Genomic DNA, 24,841 nt, shown 5'->3' on the forward strand with positions numbered 1-24,841 from the left:
GTTAACCTGTGGAACTCCTTGCTGCAGGAGGCTGTGAAGGCTACAACTAGAACAGAGTTTAAAGGGAAGTGAGATAAAGTGATGGAGGTTGGGTCCATGGAGTCCTATTAGCCAGAGGGTAGGAGTGGTGTCCCTGCCCAAAGTTTGTGGAAGGCTGGAGAGGGATGGCACGAGACAAATGGCTTGGTCATTGTCTTCAGTCCATCCCCTCCAGCGTCCCTAGGGTTGGCCGCTGTTGGCAGACAGGCTACTGGGCTAGATGGACCTTTGGTCTGACCCAGGACGGCCATTGTAAGCTCAGGGCTCAGTGTCGGGGGTCTCAGTGGACCCCCTTGATTTTCATGCACACCTGGTCCTGGGTGGCCAGGCTGGCAGCTCTCCTGCCCTAGACAGCCACTTTCCTGTGCCTAGTGCGGAGATCGTGGACGAGGTCCACGATGTCCGCACTAGCCCAGGAAGGTGCCCGCCTCTTGCGGTCCAGGGCAAGCTCCCGGGAGCCGCCAGCCTGGTCCCGGCAAGAGGGGGTGGGCTGGGGGGCATCGGGTGGGTGGCTCTGTGCCGTGCCAGGTGCAGGGTCTGCTAGCTGGGTGCTGGCAGGCTTGCACCTGGCACGGGCACCGTAGCCAGCCCGTGCCCCTTTAAGGGGTCCGGGGTCGGGAGGGGGGCATAGAGTTTCCCTGGTGTTGGCCAGAGTGGCCACCAGGGAAACCTGGGGAGGGCTAGCCTCCCACTAGTTCGAACTAAAGGGCTACACAGCCCTTAGTTCGAACTAGCTAGTTCGAACTAGGCGTTAGTCCTCGTAAAATGAGGTTTACCTAGTTCGAACTAAGCGCTCCGCTAGTTCGATTCAAATTCGAACTAGCGAAGCGCTAGTGTAGCGCATAGGAAAGTTAGTTCGAACTAACGTCCGTTAGTTCGAACTAACTTTCTAGTGTAGACATACCCTAAGGAAGTTCTAAAAAATCAAATTCTACCTGTCACATGTGAGGTATAAACAACTGAATTTCGGATAGGATGTTAAGCGTAAGGCATATGAAACTACTGGACATGATGGATCAAAAATTTCACTAGATATTTGCAGCAGTTCACAGTGCTCTTAGCTCACCTCACCTGTTTACCTTACACAGGTATTCCCTGATATCGGTACAAAAACACAACAAAGTATCATTTTGTGCTGAATATATAGCCACAAAAATCCAGGATCCCTGTGTTTGTGGGTTAACAGCAAAGTTTCCCTTTACTTCAATAAGAAAAGGATCAAAGAGAAAAGTGTTATGTTAATTTCAGACTGGTTCTACTCTTAGTTTTCAATTTTACCTCCCTATTTATCTTTATGTTTTAACTTCAGCTGAACATTTCATTTTATTGTGAAGTTGTTTATTGTGGTTTAATAAGCCATTATCAACTGGCATTTGTTTATTTGTCTTTCATTTTAAGAATTCAGCATGGGATTGTCTAGTTAGCTAACCTTTGATTGGCCTATTTTTGATTTGGGAAGATGCAGAGTTCATTGAATTGGCAAATCAGTCTTGAACTGATAGTTCCATAAAGCACAACCCCAAGGGAAAAAGCCCTCCTGTTCAAAGGCCTTTCAGTTTGGACATAATGTGCTGACAGGCAACACATGCAGAGACATTTAGGACAAAATTACAGGCGGTACTGGTAGTGCAGCATATTGTTATGTTTGCCTGACACTTCCTATTGTGAGACTGTTTTTATTTGCTTACAGCTTTGCAGAGATTAACCATTTGGATTGAAGTTCTCCATGACATATGTCCACTTCAGGATAAATCTTTTTTTTGTTTGTTTGTTTCTTTGCAAAATATCAGCCAAAACATTTCAGCCATTTCTGAAAATGAAGCAAGGGAAAATATATTGTTCTCTCATTTTATAAAATTGTAACATCTTACTTTTTTAAATAACTCTAGCATCTAGTACTCTTGGATGCAGGAACCTGCCATTTGGGAAGGAGGTCACCTTTCTATTAGCTACCTGCCTTTTGCCCATCCCCAGAAAAATATAGACCTCTGAAAAATATCAGTTCCTAGTTACCTGACATGGAGGGCCCAAAAATCAGTAGAATCATTTTACTTTGATATCTGTCTCGGAGTTTCCCATCTGTAAATGAGTATACTACTATGCCCCACCTCACAGCAGTGTTTTGAAGATTATTATTTGTGGAGTACAGCATGGTGGTATGAGGCATGTACGGGTTTATATTTAGCATACTGGCTGGAAAATGAACTGGTAAAACTGGCAACAATTTATTTACGTGGCTAGTCTGAAGGGGTTACCAAAACCTGACCAAAACCCATCAGTGAAATGAACATTACTCCAAGTTTTCAGGGACACGTTCACTATTATGAACCTATGTTCACCTCATTCAACTTGATGCTCTGCTTAGAAAGGCTTTTCAAGGTATCCCTTTGGTCTCACAGTACCTTGCCCTTCAGTGTTTGATGGTCTTCCTATCAGCCTCCTGACAACTCCTTCACAAGTAGTAAGTCTATAGTTATTTACTCTAATCCCAGTACAAAGTGTCTCTTTTTGACAGAGTGAGCCACATTTTAAGCTCCACAGTGTAGGTTGTGGCCCTCAGAGGGTAATCAAACCACCTGTGGGTCATTCATGTGTCCTGATGGAAAGCAATACCAGAGAACATTATTATATTTATGGCAATGGTCATATAACAGAGTCGATAACAAATAAGCCATCTGCACCAGGGACTCTATGGTAGGTCTGTTGAACAGGCAGGATTATTCTGATACTTGTTACTGAAGTACTGACAGCTCTGAGGGAAGTTCAGTCTCTGATTAGGCAACTGTTCTTAAATAGTAGAGAGCTCAAAAGGGGGAAAACAAGTTACCCTCTGCTGAAAATGTAAACCCGACTAGAATCATGCCACCAGGCAAACTATTTGCACATTACTACTAATATAGTTGCCACCTTCCTTTATATATCTTAGACAACAGTAATGTGTCTTGGTCTATGGAAATCCTCTCCAGTCTATCCACTTGATTCCTGAACTCTCTTATTCCCATCTGATTGCCTTCAACCTTTTTAATCAAAGGACACAAATGATACTGAGATGGTCAAATCTTTTATACAGTAAGCCAATGTTAGAAACTTGATAAAACCAACATGTCTAAAACTCTCCAGTTGCCACTGAAAAATATATGACAGCTGCAATTAGATACATGAGACACCTTAGTCATTTACAGTCAAGTTCTGTGAGGCATTTTTGTGGGGAAAAAATCCCCAAGCAGATAATATGAACGACACATTTATTTTCCAACAGAGTTTTCTAGTAAATAATAGGACAGTATGGGGGCGAGATTAAAAACTTTGTTTAGTTTTTCTTCATAAAACAGGAACATTGTCACATTTTAGCAAAAAAGAAATCTTTTCAAAAGTTTGTGGAAAATAGTTAACATGTCAACCAACCCTAGTCTAAACGATCTTGCTCAACAAATTACATAGTGAAAGGTAATGGCAAAACCCAAGAATAATACCCAAATTGTCTGTGCAGTATCCATTGGGAAATGCTACTTTGGTGTGATAAATTCTTGCTTGCTTATCCATGTGAGGCATCCCTTGCAGTATCTAGCCCATAACTTCAGTAGAAAATGATTGCATCAGTATCTTCCAGGAGGCACCACAAACAAAACAAAACCAAAACTACTCTTCCCTTGAACTTTATATTAGCAGACTAGACCTGCTGCTGGGAAGTACCATTTAGACTGTAGTTATTATTGGGACACACCAGAACTAATAGCAATGACAAAGGCATTGGAACATTAAAGGGTATTTTGAAACAGTGTCTTTAAACATGTACTTTACACTATATGTTTTTAAGTTGCTATAATCTTATTGCTTTGCACTTACCATCTGAAAATTTCAAGGTGCTTTAAACCTTAAAGTATACCTTTGACATAGACATTCTAGATGGAGAAACTGAAGCACAGAGATGTTCAGTGATTCCCTTGTGTTTACACTCCTTGTCAGGGGTACAGCTGCAGTCAGAAAGGGAGACCCTCTTCTCTGTTCCCCCTGCTTGTGTTATTAAACAGCACAACTTCATGCAGCCTTAGCTGCTGCTACTCTGCAGGAATGATGACATAGCATTCCCAGATCTCTGCACCTTCTTAATGGCGCTAGCAGTATAATGATGCTGCGACCGTACAAAACAGAATGAAATATTTTCCAAGTGAAACACTAAAATAATGGAGAAGAGGAAACAATCTTCATTCAGGATTCTGAGAACATGTTACAAACAAGGAAATCAAATAGAAACCTAAAGAACATACAATAGCCTTTCCAGTCCTTGTATCTTCTATGTACCCTGCATTAGCCTTTTTCTTATCCATCCCCTTCTCCTTCTCACATTACAGGTTGGTTTTTGATTTTCTATCTAGCATATTTATTGCTAAGACCTGGACGTTTATTTTTCCTTGCGACACTTTCTATTTCTCCTCTGAGTCCTCCATTGCTTCACCAACCTTGCCGCTTTCTTATATTCATTCCATCTTTTACTCTCCTTGATGCCTCCTTCCTTTTAATCTTGCTCTAGTGTGAATGCTAAGGGTAAATAAAAATAGATTATCCTGCCTGTTACCCCCCCAAACACCCTTTCCAACCCCGGTACTCTGAAGCGATGCCCTGATGCTATTCCAAGCTCAGAGTTTAATTTTCTTCTCAGATTTACATTGTCCATCACTTCTTGGTTTCCCTGCTGTCGCTGTAGATGCAGAATACAGCTCTCTCACTGATATCAAGGGGAGCCCTATTCATGCTGGAAAAGGACAAAAAACATCAATGTTTTCTGGAGATCCAGCGGTGTGTCTACACTGCACCCAGAGCTCAAAATAAGCTACAACATTTGAGCTACAAAGATTGCATAGCTTATTTCGAGTCAGTTTTGAAATAGCTAATTTCAAAATTTGGCACTGTCTTCATAGCATTTATTTCAAAATAAATTACTATTCCGAAACATCCCTTCCCCCCACCCCTGGTGGAATGAGGTTTATAGGGATGTCAAAATAGCGAGTCAGTTATATTTAGGAAAAACAGGGGCACTCAAAAGATGCGTTATAGCTATTTTGGGATACCTCCAGTGCCCTCAAATTGATTAGGGGCTTGTCTGCATAGTGAAATAATGCACTCTGCAAGGCGTGACTTCTACAGCAGACTATTACATAAGAACATAAGTACGGCCATACTGAGTCAGACCAACGGTCCATCCAGCCTAGTATCCTGTCTGCCAACAGTGGCCAATACCAGATGCTCCAGAGGAAGGGATCACAACAGGTAATCCTCAAGTGATCCCTCCCCGTCACCCACCTGCAAACAAATAGAGGCTAGGGACACCATTCCTATCCATCCTGGCTAATAGCCATTAATGGACCTAACCTTCATGAACCTATCTAGCCCTTTTTTGAACCCTGTTAAAGCCCTGGCCTTTACCATATCCTCTGGCCAGGAGTTCCACAAGTTGACTGTGCGCTCAGTGAAGAAAACTCTCTTTTGTTTGTTTTAAACCTGCTACCTATTAATTTCACATGGTGACCCCCTAGTTCTTAACCTCTGTTGTTAAATGCCGTGATGACACATCAGCTTCCTGAAGGGAGGTTCCAAAGAGGATGGAGAGAGGTTGTTCTTAGTAGTGACGGATGGCAGAATAAGGAACAATGATCTCAAGTTACAGTGGGGGAGGTCTAGGTTGGATATTAGGAAAAACTATTTCACTAAGAGGGTGGTGAAGCACTGGAATTTGTTACGTAGGGAGGTAGTGGAATCTCGATCTCGTAGAGGTTTTTAAGTCTCAGCTTGACAAAGCCCTAGATTTAGTTGGGACTGTTCCTGCTTTGGGCAGGAGGCTGGACTCAATGACCTCCTGAGGTGTCTTCCAGCTCCAGGATTTTATGATTCTAAGTTAAAGCTCACAAAGGAACCTTTACTGTGCACCAGTAAGGGCTACCCTGTGCAACTAATGTGCATTACATTAATATACTTTACAAATCACATCCTCATTGCCCCATCATGTTGAAAAGCCCTAAGGAGGGGGTTTAGGGCACTCGGCACCTCACTGTTTTGTAAGAAGAGGCCTTGTGTAAACTACTTTCTCCAATTAGTTCCCCATTAGAGGTCATGAACCTCTCCCATTGAAGTCAAATGGCACAACTTGAAAATGAATGCAACCAGAGCAAAATGCGGTCCCTTTGCTTTATTTATGTTCACACTCATATTTCTAGAGCCTGCAAGAGGAGACAGGCAGGTGCTGAGGGAAAGCTAAACACATATCTTTGCTGCAGTAGCTTTATTGTTCTGGGTGCAAAACTGAAACCAATACAAAAGTCAGGCTTTCTTCTGTGGAAGGGGAAGAGCACAGAGCATCCCTGAAAATTTAATGGGAAAGGATATCACACAGACACACGCATTTTGTTAACAAGTTGTATGATATGAACAGTCAACACTCCACTATATCGTGACTTTCCTGCTGGCTTCATTGCTGCAACTCGGCAGTGGTGCTAGGAACTATTTTTACTGTAGGGGATGCTGAGCTAAGCTCCCCCTTATACCTGTTCTTACCCCTCACTCCCCGAGGCTGGGGTCACACTTAGGATTACCTACTGTCTCCTGCAATTGGCATCCATACCAAGAGAAACAGCAACCCCTAGCCACAGCTAGAGATAGCTGCAGGGTCCTGCTTCAGTTTCTCCATCTAGAGCTTTAGAAGCAGTGGACCCTGCAGGGCTGCTGGCCTGGATCCTGGGGCAAGCAGGACCACAAAGGGGGTGCCCATAGGTCAGGATCCAGGGGTTCTGCAGCACCTCCCACAACTCTTCTTCCCCATGCCTATGTAAATAAGGGGCTTTCAGCCTTTCTAGACTACTGTCCCTCTTTCAGGAGTTTGATTTGTATTGAGTTTCATCTCGCTTCAAAACTGCTTGCTTACAAAATCAGACCTAAAAATACAGGAGTGTCACAGCACACTGTTACTTTCTCATTTTAGCATGTAATTATAAAATAAATCAACTGGAATACAAATATTGTACTTACATTTCAGCGTAGAGTATAGAGCAGTATAAACAAGTCATAATCTCAAGGAAGTTTTATATTTCACTGACTTTGCTAGTGCTTTATCTGTAGCTGGTTTTAAAACTAGACCAATAGTTTGATGTGTTGATGTACCCCTCTGAAGACTTCTAGTACCAATAAGAGTACACCTACCCACAGTTAGAACCTATTCTCTAACTTTCAGAATGAAATACCATTTTCTAGGCAACTGCATCTGCCAATGCTATTAAAGTTGGATTGTTGATTATAGGCTTTTGAAGGTTGTATGACACCTGTCCTCTAGCCTCTTTCATTCCTTCTCTCCCACAATTCCTCTATTTCCTCCTAGACTTGAGAAGCAAATGAGCAAAATGTTTGTATCAAAAGGAAAAATAGCTCAAACTACAACCAGTCTTCTAACAAGCAGACTGCCTTCTCTAAAACTCTTGTCCCATCTTGAGTGTTTGACAATATCTCCTGTCTCAAACGATCCATATGATTTGGGGCAAAACGTTCTCCTCTGCTACAAAGGATATTGGTAGAGCACTGTCTTATGTAGGGTATTGTGAGATTTAATTCACTGGCATTTGTGAGGTGCTCACATACCACTGTAATTAGTGCCATGGAAAAGCAGTTAATTAAATAAGTGACTGTCTGCTGAAATGTCTCTCCCCAGCTGCTGCTGTAATTCTACTTATTACTAAAGGGCGAGTAAATAAAGCTTCCCAAGCAGACGAACAGCTCCTAGGGCTACTCTTGCTTGACTCCTTCTTCATTTCATCAGCCACAGGAAGAGCTTGGGCTTCACCAAGTTAACAAGATGAGGAGGAGCAAAGGGGCACTCCTGCTTATAGCTCACTTTATTACCCTTGTGCCCAGCTTTGGCACACACTGAACATTTAACACCCCAGTTCCTTGCCCTCAACATTTTCTTGTTTTTTTATCAGTATTTTGGCAATCACAGTACAGTCAAGTATTCTGCAGCTTTCATACATGTAACCCTGTTTTACATAGGAAGTGTCCTTAAAATTATCTGTGAAGCCTGCATAGACAGATTATAAGAGTAATTTCCATCTAAATAGCACATTTGTCAAGATAGTCAAGACAGCACCAGACTTCTTCATTCCTACGCTAAATACTCTGGGAAGCCAAGCCAATGAAGATATTTCTTCACTGGAGAACCATCTCACTCTTCAGGAATGTAAATCCAAAAATCTGGTTTTGATCATTCCTGGTGCCCATATACTTTATACGTGTCTAGCCTTGTGGTCTACTGTGTCTTGTACCAGAAAACAGAACAATATTCATTTTATAGTATAGAGATGATTCTTGGAATGCCAACTTGCTTGGTGTGATGTAGGAGGATTCTTTAGGAATTACAGATTGGGGAGGGAGAAGGGGGGATGGAAGCCTATGAATTAGTGACTAGAGTTATATGGGGTAACAATGAATTTCAAATTGCTTTCCAGATTAGCATACCTCGACTTGAAAAAGCTAACCTGTAGGGGAAGATGATGTCTCATTTGGTCAGGGGCCTGCTGTTTAATCAATGGAAAAATTTCCAATAAATTTAACTGTGTGCAATTGGGTTCTATAACAAAGTTCCGCTGTGAAGACTCCTTCATTGTGTTCCCACATTTACCATTGATTCGCTGGGCCAAGATACAGCTCTAGATAATTGAGACATTTTTTACATAAGGAGGTTTTATCTGAAAAAAAGCTGATTCGGCAATGCATGGTGAATTGCAGAGGGGTTGGGACAGCCAGTTGCTCCATTTCATTTTTTTTTTTTTAAATCCTACCTCCATGGCTTATTTTTTCCGAAATGAAAATTTTTGATAGTTTATTTCAGCAGGAATTTTAGAAATTTTTAATTCTGAATTAGAATGAAAACCTTTTAAAAATGTTGGAACTTCCTGAAGTTTTCACCAGCTCTAGTCATAAACATACATGCTTCATTTTCCCCAGCTGGACACTAGGTATAATAAATAATTAGGAGGGATCATTACTGGGCCTAAATTGCAAAGCACTTTAGGATTCTCTGGTAAAAGGAATGTATGAGACATATTTTTGTATGAATGGCATGCTACTCCAGGAATTACACAGGCTATATTCAGATAGATAAATGGCACTGATAGCCACTTCCCATCTATTTTTAGATGGAGAAATGCTATCTCTGACTCCCATCCAGAGACTTTTCTGAGCAGCCAGCAAATTTTCCATTGTGAACAACAAGGAGCCACATAAAGAAAACCTCCTATTTCCAACACAGTAAATACATTTAAAAATGTGTAAGGAACTGGCCCAAGAAATTGGCTGCCTTTCATACGTACCATAAATTTCAAATTGCTGCATATTCCTTCCTCCATTCTCTGTGACAGATGCTTCCGGGGGAATGGTGGATATGGGGCAGACAAGAGTTGGAAGCACAAGTGTATCCGTTCCATTTAACATGCACTGTAAATCTTAGTACTTCCTCCTAATAGCAGACTCTGAAGTCAGCGGGCTGCTGAGGATGCCAATGAGAATAGGCAGTTAAACCAAACTTCACACAGGGAAAGCAGTGGTAGCATATATGACAAAAGAACAACAGCAACCATATGAGGTAGAACCAGTGTAGTGGGGAAAGGAGCAAAATTGGGAAGAGAGGAACTACATTACATGGGATTGGGGACTATTGCTCACCCACCAAATTTTAAAATGTATTATCTAGGAGCAAATGCTCAGTCAGTAAATATTATATGAAGGGGATTGAACTTCTGATATGAAATACGATACATACTCAATAAAGAGAGTTATCTTTTATTAATACATTTGCGTTTGTTACATGCATATATATGTGCATTGTCATGAATTAAGGTAAACCTTGTTGTTAAGGTTGGTCACTACCACTGTCTTTCATTCAGGATAAATATACAGAAGGGACTGAAATACAAACAGCCTCCAACCCCAAAACAGACGTGTATGTCTCTGTCCAAAACAAAGACTGATATCAAACTGCCCAGAAATTTGAACAACCTGGGCAGAGAGATTTGGTGGCTATTATTTGATGTATATACTTTTTCTATGTGGGTGCATGGCAGAAGACAGTACAAAGAGTCAGACAAACTGCACCTAAAGACAGACACTTTGGAGAAACATAGTACATGACCCTGAGGGAAGCTTAGAGACAGGGAATCTGGTGCTTGCAAAAAATGGCTTAGGATTGTTAGGAAAGAAATTACCTGCTCTTTTGCACCTCCTGCATTTGAGAAAATAGGACTTGGTACATTCTTTGTAATAAATAAGATTGCATGGAAGAAAATACCTAACTCTGTCATCAAATATAGAGCAATTAAGAGGAAGAAAAATGACATATAGATTGTTAGATGGAATAGTAAAACAAGTTTCCTGAATAATGCACAGCAAGGAGCCTAAGAATGAGGTTATAACCTATAGCATAGTTTTACAATGCAGTTCTAAATTAGATCTTGGACAAAATATCTGTGTGCTGATCAGGGCAGCTGGTAGAACCCTGCCAGTAACAATGTGGTTTTAACATGGATTTAGCAAGCACAATTATGTTCCCAGTGAGGGTAAGGGCTTAAGGTTTCTGTAATTCTTTGATTAGGTTTTTGGTGGCTTAACAGATTTCATTGTTTCAGACACAAACAGCAATAAGCATCTTGCTGGTTTCTTTCCTGATGTTCTCTAATTAACTCACTGAGCCTTAATGAGGTTTTTCCTTTAAAAAAATCTTGAAAGATATTAAAATCTTGATGATTTCTTCTGCTTTTCTCCTCCAAGGTACCAAGCAGCCCTGATGTTCACAGAAGGCTGCAGTTATCAAGAGTATTCTACTGGCAAAAAGATATTTCATACCTTCTGTACAGGCAATGTTAAACATTTGAGCACTGAACTTTATATTGCTCCCCTTTTAACTGAGTCCCTCTGACAACACTTCCACAACACAGGCAAAATTAGAGGCTTCATGAAACTAAGGTAAACTTAATTTGTTTTACTTGTGCACAGATTTCCCCTTGGTTTGAAATATGAGGAACTGAAATTGGCTAGGTTACATTTCATGCTCTTAAGTTCTTTCTCATGATCAATTCATTGTGAACAAGGAGTTCATCTCAGTTCATTTCTTCCCTCTCCCCCACTTGCACAGATGCTTAGGAAAAGGCCATGAAGTAGGGATGTTAACATACATGTAATTAAGTAATGGTGTAACTACTGAAAATTTCAGCAGCGTGGGGTGGCAGGCGGCTACCCAGGAGACAAAGTATGTGGAAAGCCATCTTTTAAGTTGGCCCCCATGCATACTGGGCATCTGCGTGTAACTGTGAACATTAACTGAGGAGCCCTGGTTACATGATTACACTTTCACATCCCTAGTATGAAGTAGCTGCCAGGGAAACAAAAGAGGGAGAATATGCTTAGGAAGGTAGGTCTTCAGGTTCAGGGGTCATAGCACTTGGTAAAACCCCAAGGAGGGGACAATCTTCTCAATTCCTTTTCTGTCAGAGTGTTTTTGTTTTATTAGAGCTAAATTTACAAAATTTGGATCACCCTCATCTCCACTGGTCAAGGGTATTTGCATTCAGCGTTAGCTCAGTAAAGACCTAAATCAATGAAAGATATGTCTAACAGGGCCTCAGTTTCCAACACACTCCAAAATGGAAGGCTATTGAGATTCAAAATTTTGAGTCAGCGCCATCTTCAGGTACAGTTTGAACCTCTATAATCTGGCATGCTCTGGTCCAGCAACATCTATGGTCCAACATAATTTTAGTTAGCTGGATATCCACTTATCATGGGGGTAGCCAAGTTTCCTGTAGTCCCGAAAAGTTCCTTTATAGCCACCAGTCTTGGCTCTCAGTGTTCTGTGTTGTTATTTAGCTCTAATTAACCCCTAAATCCTTTGCAAGAGCCCAGTAAGCAGTGGAAGTGTTGGTAATGCTGCCAGACAGTATTGATGTCCTGTGATTTGGCAAATTCTCTGGTTCGGCACCTGTCAGGTCACAACAGTGCCAGACTAGAGAGATTCAACCTGTACTACTGATGCTATTTTACTATTATAGTTAAATCTAATTACTGAAAGATTACATGTGCCCTAATAATTTATTAAAAAGTGGCAGTCTGCCATCCGCTTAGGAGTAAGGAAGCAAAAGCCAAGGGAAATCACCAAGAATTAAGAATGTTTGCCAGACAGAAGAAAGGAAGATGCAGAAAGCAGCAGCCAGTGTCAACATGGCAAATTTAGGGCTTCAGCTGCTTGCCTTCTCTAGATTTTAAGAGCCAGCCATGGTATGATCAAGAGAAACCACTCGCAGTCAAAAAAATGGACACTAGATGTATCTTGATGTATGGTTGTGGTTATGAGAAGGGGAGGCCAACAGATCTGAATCCAAGGGTATGTCTAGACTACATGCCTCTGACGACAGAGGCACATAGATTAGGCTACCTGGCATAGGAAAATGAAGCGGCGATTTAAATAATCACTGCTTCATTTAAATTTAAATGGCTGCTGCGCTGAGCTGATCAGCTGTTTGTCAGCTCAGCGCACTAGTCTGAACGCTCTGCGGTCGACAACAAAGGCATTTGTCGACTGCCCCGGTAAACCTCATCTTATGAGGCATAACGGGGCAGTCGACAAATGCCTTTGATGTTGACCGCGGAGCGTCCAGACTAGTGCGCTGAGCCAACAAACAGCAGATCGGCTCAGCACGGCAGCCATTTAAATTTAAATGAAGCGGCAATTATTTAAATCGCAGCTTCATTTTCCTATGCCGGGTAGTCTAATCTACATGCCTCTGTTGTCACAGGCATGTAGTCTAGACACACCCCAAGTGACCAACACCCCCACAAAACAGCTGCTGCAGGAGACAAGGCTGGTGCTGTCACTGTGAGGGCCACAGTGGAACTGTTTTACAGTTGCTCCATGGTTTGCAGGAAAGGAATTCTTCTTGGAGGAAATTGAAACAACAAGGTTTCTCTGTTACAACCTAAATCACATGAAACATTAAATAAGTAGGTCTAGATTTAAAGAGAAGAGGGGGATAGAGAGCGAGAGAGAAAGTTCAGTGGAAACAGGTCAGTGCTCACAACTTTTTGAAAATCAGGTGACTTATCTAGGTACCTAAATTTGAACTTAGAAACCTAATTTCAAACCCTCCAATTTGGGAATCATGATCACAGTGCTTAGGGTATGTCTACATTTGAAGCTGAGGGCGTGACTCCTTCCTGGAGGAGACATACCCAGGCCAATGCTCATGAAGAGAGCACACTAAAAATAGAATGTAGCTGCAGCATTACAAGTTGCAGGATGGCCTACCTACTTACCCCAAGTACATACCTAGCATCTCTGACAGGCACTCATAATAACTGGTTCCTATCACAACTGTTTACACTGCTGCATTCTATATTTTGCATGTGAGCTCAATGAAAGCTAATAGGTGTGTCTTCTCCAGCTGGGAAACACGTGCCCAGCTCTAAGTGTAGACATAATTCCAGATTAATCTATGCAGTTTGATATACCTTGCATACATATTTGCAATATGGTACAAGCTTCCTTTATTTTTCCTGTTTTTTTATTTAAAGTTCCCCATCCCTCTTCAGTTTCTCATTTATATGATCTCTTGAGTATATTTACGTGTGTACTCCAGAAGGATGGTTTACCCTTCTTCTGGTAATTGACTAGTAAAGATTAGTATCTCAACACTCAGCATGACTACATTTGTGCAGTGTGAGGAATCTTTATGTGAATGGATCCAAACAATTTTAATTCTATCTAACCTGAAGCTGAAAGGCGACAAGAGAATTTGTGAGTGCATCACCATGTTGAATCTCACAAAAGCTGGCAGTTCTGTTTTATAAGTATAATTATTGACTGTCCAGGGAGATGACTAAGGCAAACAGATGCAAACTGTAGCAGAGTAAGAACTTTAAAATAGTATATGTAACAGAAAGAGAGCATGCCTTCATTCTTCTTTGAAAGATGCCAAGGAGGAGCATAGGCACAAGTCACTTGATAGGATATGAATGGTGGATGTATTGAAGAGCAGGAACAAAAGAAGACAAGGAAAGTATTAATTTGTGCAGTGTTCCCAAGCACTTTATTTGTCAAGGTAGCATCTTACCTATCCCCAGTGGAAATCTCTGGAATGGAACATGCACATTACAAGGCCATGAAAAAGTTGTCAGGACAATAATTCAGAAATAACATTGATGGCATCGGGATATGCATCCAGTAACAGCTTCTGCAGTTGGTTAAGTGCTTCAGTGAGGCCTGATGGAAGCCATTTGGCAGAAACAGCGGTAGTTAGAACCATAGAGTTAGAAGGGACTGCCAGGGCCATCTAGTCAACCCTCCCACCTCCCCCTGCCCCAGCCAAAATGTAGGATTTGTTGAGTCTAAACCATGCAAAACAGAGCATCCTTTGGAAAACCGACAGCGAAGGATCTTCCATGACTTGTGTAGGTGGTCTGTTCAATTGCCCTACTCTTCCTACAGTTAGAACAGGGGTGGACAAATACTGGCCCACAGGCTAGCTCCTGGAGAGCCCCTCTCACTATATTTACTTGCACAGCTGTGAGTACCGGCGGTCACAGCATCCACTGGCCATGGGATTTCCATTCCAGGCCAATGGAAGCTTCAGGAAGCAGTGTTCCGGTCCGTGCCACTTGCTGATGTCCCTATTGGCCAAGAACAGCAGTCCACAGCCATCAGGAGCTGAAATCACCCATACCTGTGGCCATAAATATAGTGGCAGTGGCCCACCAGGGGCTAACCCTGGCAAACCACTGCCACATTATTGCCCACCTCTGAGTTAGAAAGTTTTTGCTGAGATATAATGTCAATCTGCTATGTTGTAGTTTAAACTCATTGCTTCTTGTCCTCCTCTCTGTGACAAGGAAATAACTTTTCTCCATTTTTTTTATTGCAGCCTTTCAAATATTTGTAGACGTCTATCAAATCCCCTCTTAATCTCCACTTTTCTAAACGTAACATACTCATAGGGCTTGCATTCCATCTCTTTGCCATTCACCTCTGGATCCTTTCTCTACAACAGTGACCAAAATTGGACACAATATTCCAGTTGAAATTTAATCAACACTCAATCAAGGTGTTATCACCTCCTGTGCCTTGCGTGCTAGGCTTCTGCTAGTGCAACCTAAAAATGCATTTGCTTGTTTTGCAATGGCATCACACTGTTCACTCATGTTGAGTTTGTGATCCATCATACTCCTAGCTCCATCTCAGCAGTCCTGCTGCCAAGCTAGTCATCCCCCGTTTTGTATTTTTGCACTTGGTTTTTCTTCCCTAACTTCCATTTTTCTTTGGTGAATTTCATTTTGTTGTCTATATCACAGTTCTACAGTTAATCAACATCCCTTTGAATTTTAGCTCTATCCTCCAAAGTGTTTGCAACACTCTTTCCAACTTGTGTCAGCTGTAAATTTGATCAGCATGCACTCTATCCCTACATCCAGGTAATTAATAAGATGTTAAACAACACTGGACCCAGAACAGATCCCAGTGGAACCCCACTTGAGACTTTCTTCACTTGTTCTTTGTAGTTGTTTAACCAGTTATGTATCCACATAATGGTAGTTCTGCTGAGCCTGCATTTCTCCAGCTTACTTAACAGAATGTCATATAGGATTGTGCCCAAAGTCTTGCTGAAGCCCAGGTATAGTATGTCCACTACATTACCTCTCTCCACTAAACTGGTTTGGTATCATAGGGGCCAAATATGTGGGCACTCCATGGATAGAGAGCCCACAGAAACAAAATAGCCAATGCTCAGCACCCACTGGCAGCTCCGTGGATCAGATTCTCATCCCCAGCCTCTCCCATGTGATCCGCTATTCAGTTCCACGCAGGAAGTGCTGGGGAGGATAGGGAGGAGCAGGGGCAGGAAGAGGCAGAGGAAGAGGTGGAATGGAGGGGAAGAGGTAGCATGGAGGCAGGGCAGTGGCTTGTAGAGGCTAGGGAGGGAGGAGGAGGGTAAGGGACTTGAAGGGAGAGGTGTAGTGGTGTTGGATTCAGGGCCTCGGGCAGAGCGGGGTGTCAAGCACCTCCTGAGAACTCTGGACATTGACGTCTCTGTTTGGCATGATTTGTTCTTAGTAAGTCCATGCTCGATGCTAGCGATTACCCCTTCCTCCACCAGGTATTGACAATGTGAATGGTTTATGCATTGCCCTAGTAGCTTCCCAGCTGTCGACATCAGGGTGACTGATCTGTAGTTCCTCTGCTTTCCTTTCCCCCCGCCCCCTTTTTAAATACGGTTACTACATTAGCTCTTTTTTAGTCTTCCCAGACCTTTGCTGTCACCCATGAGTTTGAGAGTACTATTGCCAGGGATGCTGAGATTTCTGCAGCTTATGCCTCCAGCACTCCAGGGTGAATAGCATAAGGGCCTCTGACTCAAATTCATCCAAGTTAGTAAGAAGCTCTCTGATGGGTTTCTTCCTTATCCAGATCTGCACCTCTTATCTAGGGTAACCTCAGACATTTTCCGGGCATGCTATTTTTTGTTAGAAGACTGAAGCAAAGTAGGCATTGAACCTTCCTAGCACCTTGCATTACCAGCTCACTTTCTTCATCAAACAGTGCGCCATCACCATCCCAAATCTTTTTTGTCTACATAGTTGTAGAACTCCTTTTGGTTGTCTCTAACATTCTATAGCAGTTGTAACTCATTCTTTTCCGTGGCTTCCCTGATTTTGTCCTTACATGCTCACACTATTCCATGTATACTTCCTTGGTGACATGCCCCTCCTTCTATTTCCTGTATGCATTCCTTTTGGTTTTCAGATAGTTAAAAAGCTTTGCTCCACATAGAAATAGCTTGATGTTGAGCCTCATATCTTTTAGCAACTGCCCGTCCCCTTTGACTCCTTTTCTTACTTACTGTATTTTTTCCCCATAGACTTTGGCTACTATTTCTCTGAACTGCTTGAAATCTGCCTTTCTGAAGTCCAGTTGTAACATTCCCCCCAGTACAATCTGAACTATTGTACACCTACGTCCCCTCAATTCTCCAACCCAGGGCACCTTTACAAGGCTTCACTGTGAGAGCAACTATTCCTGGACTGCTCAAACACAGCTTCCAGTATGTAAATCACTCCCAACCCCACAGGAAAAATGCTATAGCCAGCCACTTCTGGATTAGACTGCAGGACAACATCAGCAAATTCCCAGTCCCAGGCTTTCCCCAGAAATGTGCATTTTGTATTGCCCAGCAACCTCCAGAACAATATAAGCCCATAAAGTCTGTCATTTTATTAATGACATTTTATTGCACTAATCTTGGTATTCCAAATGGAGTGTCCCAAACACTTAAATCCAAACACACTGGTTTAGATAAAACAACAAAAACAAATTAATTAACTACATAAAGCAATGACAAGTAATGAGGCATATAAGTCAGAACTGGTTACAAGGAAATAAAAGGTCTAATGCCTAAATTAACAAGGTAAATGAATCCAAAGCAAAGGTCTCTCTTGTCACATGTTCCAGCTATCCTACTGGCTGAGCTTCTTTCATTCAGGAACCCTCCTCTCCCCATACAATATTGCTTCCTTTATTCCTTTATTCTTCTGTGAGATCATGAATCATTTCCTCTCATGTTCTCAACCATCTTCACATTTGCAACTAATTCTTCCCCCTACTTTTTTCCTCAACTTTCTGAATCAGAAGGTTGTCCCTTCACACGTTAAGAACTTGTAGGACATATTATGCTTTGCTGTAGTAGTTTTTCAACAGATACCAAGGAAGTTAAAATCCCCCATTAATATTATCTCATGTGTGTTAGGTAATAGTATTATTAGCTTTAGAATACCTCATTCACTTCCTCTTCTTAAATTGGTGGGAGTTTTTGTGGGAGCATTTGTACCACCCAGAAATGAGATAATGTTAGATAAGATGTAATAAGAATAGCTCATGCTGTATTTCTCTTGGCAAACCAATGTGATGGCTTTTGTAATTCCACTCAGAAGAGCACCAAAATACTGATCAACATAGTTTCAGATGGCTGACTAGTTCATCTCTGTCTTCAGTAGTGGTCTCTAAGACCCACGTGTTCAGAATACAGCTGGCTTAAAACACTGACCACTTCAAGCAAAGCACATATCTAGGAATAGAAACTCATGTCTGTTTTTCTCAGATTTAGTTTGTTTGGCCAACATCTTTAATATCTGAGAGGAACAAATTAAATGAGAGGACAAATAATAGCTCCAACCTTGTGGGCATGGCAAATCCTGGATGTGATAGTGCAAGAGACAAAATTTGGGGGTCTACCTAGGCATCTTTACCTTTCACACTATGGAATTGCACTTCATGTGGGCTCCATATTCCTTAATCCATTGGCTTTGGGAGAGCAGGGTTGAAAGAGATCTATCATAAACATAATCACTGTCCATTTGTGTCATGGAATAGAATGATGCAGCTAGAGCATTTTTAGTCACTGATTTGAGAAGGTGCAGGGTGGAGTGTGAGACTTTTCTCCTTATTTATTTGTTTATATATGGTATTTGAATGACACACTCATCTTTTATCTTTCCTCTCCTTTACTTCATATTTAAAAAACGCTCTCATGTTTAAATATCTATCTGTGTACACTTTGAGATAATGTAAAAAAACAGTAAATAGTCCTGCAGTACTTTAGAGACAAACAAAACATGTAGAAGGTATCATGAGCATTCGCGGGTTCAACCCACTTCTTCAGATGAATGGAGTAAAGGTTTCAAACAAACAGCAGAGAAAGAGAGGGGATGAGGAGGGGGGAGAAGAGAAGGGAAAAAATGGAGAAAAATATGTTGTCAATTAGTGTCCATGCTAAATGAGGCTAATAGAGTGGGCTCTAAGTATTCTAAGTACCCAGTGCCTAGCATTGTATGTCATTATGTCATTTTATGTCATTTAATCACATACAGTGCTGAACACAGGATACTTAGAATACTTAGAGCCCACTCTATTAGCCTCATTTAGGATGGACACTCTAATTGACAACATTTTTTTCTCCTTTTTTCCCCTTCTCTTTCCCTCCCCATCCCCTCTCTTTTTCTGCTATTTGTTCGCAACCTGGACCCCTTAACTCCATTCATCTGAAGAAATGGGTTGTGCCCATGAAAGCTCACAATACCATCTACATGTTTTGTTCATCTCTAAGGTTTAGTTTTTTCAGTTACAGACTAACACAGCTACCTCTCTCATATATTTGAGATGTAGGTTCTAAGCTGAATGATATAGACCTAATATAGTAATTTCATATTTAATTCCATTCTGCTTTACATTTGTATATATGCAGTTAAACATAGCGTGGGTAGACTAAAAAAAAAAAAAAAGCAACTGCATGTTGTCTTATTCAATACACACAAAAATCACATGATTTCCTAGTACCTTTTGAAAACTAGGTGCATGATTACAATTAGATCCTCATTAAGGCAGGCAGACATGCGTATTAAGGTTTTGGATACACAAAAGCTTGGTGTGGAAGAATTAGATTTTGTATTGGTATTTCTAGGTAAGCAACAATTTTACCATACACACAAAAGCCAATGAAAACATATCTCCAGCTATAGTAAGCAAATTTTACAAATAGGTAAAGTAAGAAAAATGCTGCTTAAGAGCTGATTAGAGTTTGATTTAAGGATACTTACGGTGCATTTTTTGGCATGTAATGTTGATGATTTGTGTTTTAACAGATATAAAGTTTTAACATTTAGAATCTTATAATTTACTCTAATTAAATAGTTATTGGCTGACCCTCCTGTTGTCTGAGCCTTTCGTAATCTACCACAACTGTGAAAATTTAAAATAGATAAAAATCAAAATGATAAAAAAAAAAATCTGCCAAGACTACTTGGATAAAAAGCTCAGATGAACAAAAATTTCAGTCGAACATAACAGGGGTTTTTGTATCATTTACCTGGGTTGCAGTTGAATTAAATTCTTTCAGAAATATTACATGTCCCGCAATAGTAGGGCTGTATGGATGAAATCTTGCCTTTTTTAAAATACATTGAGTTTTTATTTACCTTCCAGATTTCAAATTTCAGCTGGAACTTGGACCTTTTTCCACACTGTAGCAGGAAAGTGGGCCTTCTTCAGAGTCAGAAGTGGAGGGAATACCACAAGCCACCTGGTGGGAAGAACCAGGAGGACCACACAACCCATTCTGGAAGCAGAGGGCTGGCCCAGCAGCCCCTTTGAAAGGGAACTGCCAAATGATCTGGGTGCTTCTTCCCCACTGCTGGAGTGGGTTGCCAAGGAGAACCCCCAGGGAACAGCCTGAACTCCCAGAGAGCTCTGCAGTGGCTGACATTCAGGAGCTCCTACCGCTACACTTGGAAGTGGAACCCAAGGAAACTGAGGTTGACCCCTGGATGCAGGTACACCCAATGAAAAGAGTAAGAAGCAGCCCAGGAACCAGGTAAAAATCTGGTTGAGATCTGGCCTGCAACAATGGCTATTTCTATACTGCACTGTTCTTCCAGAAAAAGCTATGCAAATTGTGAACCGCAATTTGTGTAGCTTTCTCTGCTTCTTTTTTCAGAAGAGGCTTTTCCGACATTTGGCCCATCTACTCTGGGCCAAATGTGGGAACCCCCCTTTTTCGGAATATCCCTTCTTTCTCATAAAATGAGGTTTACAAGGATGCTGAAAAAGCATGTCTGCTCTTCTGAAATTTTTTTTGGAAGAACAGATACATTCCTTGGACATAGCAGGGTTTCCCAGAAAAAAAACTCTGTAGTGTAGACATAGCTAATGTGCGTAGACCACTCCGCCGCTGTTAGGGCCTTGGGCTGGGACACAGTGGACTTGGGTAGACCACATTTCCCCTGTCATCATGCCTCTGGAATGGCAGTACTCCCCCTCGTTAGGCCAGGAGGGCTGTGCTCTTCAGGCACCCCTATGTGAGCACCATCGACTGTTTGGCGTTCACCCTTCCAAAGCCCTGCTTATAGGTGAGGTGAATAAACTACTGCAGTCTGCCTGACTGCAGGTTACAGGCTCAACTGTTGACGGCTCCACCCTGCTTAACGTGTTGGCAAACAGAATGCTACAGCTCTGCCTAGTTGCAGGCCAGAGCCCAGACCACTTATGCCCCCACCTCACTTGAAGAACAGAGCCTCTCAAGAACTGTTAATTCGTCCCTTTTTTCTTTGCTTGGAAAACAAATTGTGAGGAGACATTGCCTCCCTCGGAGCAGAAGCAGAGGGATGCCATGCCAACTTACACATACCTATGAGGTTTAGACACTTTTTGAAAAAGTAAGCCAAAATTCTCATCTAGTCACCTGACTCCGGAAGCTGGAATGTTAAGAAAATTATCAGATATAATGAGACTCAGAAAAATATTGCAAGAGTTGGCAATATTGCTGTCACTTATTTTAGGATGATTTAAGACCCTCTTTAATGCACCCCTTTGGGTAAAGGTTTCACCACCTTCACACCTCTTTGGGTGGTACAACTTGGTTCTACCATTCTTAGCTAATATTACTGCATCCCAGAGATGCTGTTTACCAACAGTTGGATTTGGCACCTACAACACCTTACATTCTGGGACGCTGAGACAACAGCTGATGGAAGTGATTCAAAAACAGCTTCTTCAGAAAAAAAGTCTTATTTATTCTCCCAGAAGTATGTAGCATGTGGAGCAGAATCAAAGCAATATTCTCTCTTTCCTTGGTAGATTTTTAACAGCTGCCTTAGCCCAGTTCATCTCCACAATCCATCTCTAGCTGGAAAATAAAGACTAACTTTTGCAGCACACTGTCAGTGACTCCCTTTTCACCGCAAGGGTATGTCTGTCAGAGGGGCTAAGAACTCACTTCCAATCCTGCCTAGGCTAGCATCTTTAAGAGCATGTCTAGACTACACCTTTTTCCACTTTTTTTTTCAAAAGAAGCTTTTCCGAAATTTGGCCTGTCTACATTGGGCCAAATTTTGGAAAAAAAAAACCCTTCTTTCTTGTGGAATGAGGAAGACAGGGCTTCTGAAAGAGCGTGTCTGCTCTTCTGCCAGAAAAGCTGAAGAGCAAATGTATTCCCTGGACGCGGTGGAGTTTTTTCGAGATACCTCCAGTATCCCAACTCCCCCCCCCCCCCGCAGTCTAGACATACACTAACGGTCTTGTATACCTTTTGACCCAGAGTTCAATCTAATGGAAAGAGTCAATTTTGCCAACTTAGTGGGTGTCTGGCCACAGTTTATTACACTTAATATCTTCCTCATTGTTTCCTCAGAGACCCTTTATATTTCCCTTGATAGCATCTTACCACTATCATTGTTTTAGTTCTTTCTGTTTAACTCTGTGCAATCAGGCAGGGTAAGACACAGATAAATTGAAGTGTGTATAAAATTAGCCCTCCCTCGTTTTCCACAATTGCTGACTAGATATGGGCCTGATCTTAACTATCCCATAATAGTGATGTGTTTTGATCTGAAATTTTGGCTGAGGCCCCTATCTAGAGCTGATGTACCAGCTCCTCATTTATATCAAGCAGTAGAGATTGGTCACTTGCATCAGGTGTGAAGTATTTTGTTCAAGTTTTGCATGTTGTATCTTAGCATCACGTGGCTGCTAGTGAAAAATGCCACAGCTTTTCAGCATGCCAGTTAGACCCAATTGATCTGCCTTGCCATTAAAATGCTTAGGAGAGATATAAGCATAAGGCCTTTTTCTGGAACCATATTGTAAGACCTAAAGCCTAAGGCCTTCATCTGCAGCCAGACTGAAAGAACGGAAGCCTTTAGTTGAAAAGCAAGAAGCCACATATTCCATCTAAATTGCATTAGCATAGTGTAATGCCAGGCTGTTAAGGAGACCTTTTCCTAATATCACCAGATAAAGAAACAGATCTTAAGATGGTTCGAGAAAACTTAGTTTGACAGCATTGTGTCTGGCAAGAACCTACTTATCAATAGCTGGGGTTGTGAAATCTTCTGTCCTTCATTATTCTGTCATGATGATCCTACTTTTTTCTGTTGTTTGTCTATTATATCTGTTTGGTTTTTAATTGTTTCTGTCTGCTGTACAATTAATTTTGCTAGGTATAAATAAATTAAAGGTGGTGAGGTATGATTGGTTAGATAATTCTATTATAGTATGTTAGGATTGGTTAGTCAAATTTTAGTAAATAATTGGTTAAGGGATAGATAAGCAGGACTCGAGTTTCACTTTATAAATAAGGAAATTCTTTGGGAAACCACTCCAGGGCTCGGCTCCAGGATCAGAGCTGCCATACCTCAGCCCTCTGCCAATGACACTGTGCAGAAACCAGAGTCCCCCAGATGGACCTGATTCTACCTGGCCATTAAGAAAAGTTCATCTGTCTTATTGGGAGTGGTGAGCATTGCATGTTTAAAATGGGCATCTGACCTCAAAAAGAATGGAGTTACTCTGCACTTACGCCAGTTAAAGTGAGGATAGAATGAGGTCCTTGAATAGAAAGATTATTCACATCCATAATCACAGAGTCAGGTCCTTTATATGGGATGTCCCAAACAGAAAATTTGAATCACAAATGTCAAATAAGAAATGATGATCTAAAAAAAGTTATGAAATGTTCTGTTACATAAATGCTACACAGGCTATGCAAAGGCTAAGTTTCACCCAGAGTGCATTTTCCTTGACTTCAATGGAAATGTACCCGCAGAAACTAAACCAGAGTTTGGTTTGATTAATGTAAGATTAGTCTGTGTGTGTTTTCTCTTGATGAATATGCAGAAGCATAATGCCATTAAAAATAATCACAACATGACAAAAGCTGCACCACACATGATACTGGGATGCAACAGATACAAAGAGAATTCACAGCATTGCTAGACACAGATACCTAGCAAAATCGTTGGATTTTTAGTCATAAGTAGCAGGAGCCTTTTTTCTACTAAAATGAAATAATGTTGGAATCTTGGATCCCCTCTTTGAATAATAATTTTCCATTAAAAAAGCATACCACCATATTTTAAAAGCCCACACTCCTGCATATAACTTCCCAATGAGCAACTTCAAAGGAAACAGTCTGAGTAAACATGTATTACAACTTGTGTTGAATTTTGAATTTTTTAAAACTACATGAAATAAAAGTTGTAATGCAAAGCATGAGGGATCAGATAACAGTTTATATTCAAATAATAAGCCCATTAATCATATTATTGAAGGCTTTATAAATTCTTTAAAAACAAAATTGTAAGATAATTTTTTATACTGATTGTCAGCCGACGGTCAGGGCAGTGTGTATGTGTGTGTGTGTGTGCGTGTGTGCGCTATACACCCGAGACTTCAACTGCTGAGACCGGGGTCCCTTGCAGCGGGCAACCTGGAAGAGGTTGACGAGTGCCCCAGTTCTGCCAACCAATGGTCAGGGCAGTGAGTGGTGTGTGTGTGTGTATACTATACACTCGAGACTTTAACTGCTGAGACCGGGGTCCCTTGCAGCGGGCAACCTGGAGGAGGTTGACGAGTGCCCCAATGGATTGTGCCACCTGGGTGTGACACAAATCCAAACGCCCAAGATTTCCCTATATCTGTCCCTAAGACCGGCTGAAGTTCTTTTAAATTGTGCTTGGTTCTGTTACAACAACTGAAGGAGTCAGGTTAAAACTTAAACAGTTACAGGTTTATTGAGGAAGCTTATAAATCATATGGTTGCAATGGCTATTGTTCTATTTCTTAACTATTAGCAAAATATAGGTCTTAAAAATGGTTACAAAGAAGATAAAGATAGAAAAATAGAAATAATGGTACCAAGTAACAGCTTACTCTTTCTATGTGTACACTTAAGACAGA

The sequence above is a fragment of the Pelodiscus sinensis genome, chromosome 1 (genome assembly GCF_052426305.1).
Source record: "Pelodiscus sinensis isolate ZL-2025 chromosome 1, ASM5242630v1, whole genome shotgun sequence".
In the NCBI taxonomy this organism is placed as follows: domain Eukaryota; kingdom Metazoa; phylum Chordata; order Testudines; family Trionychidae; genus Pelodiscus; species Pelodiscus sinensis.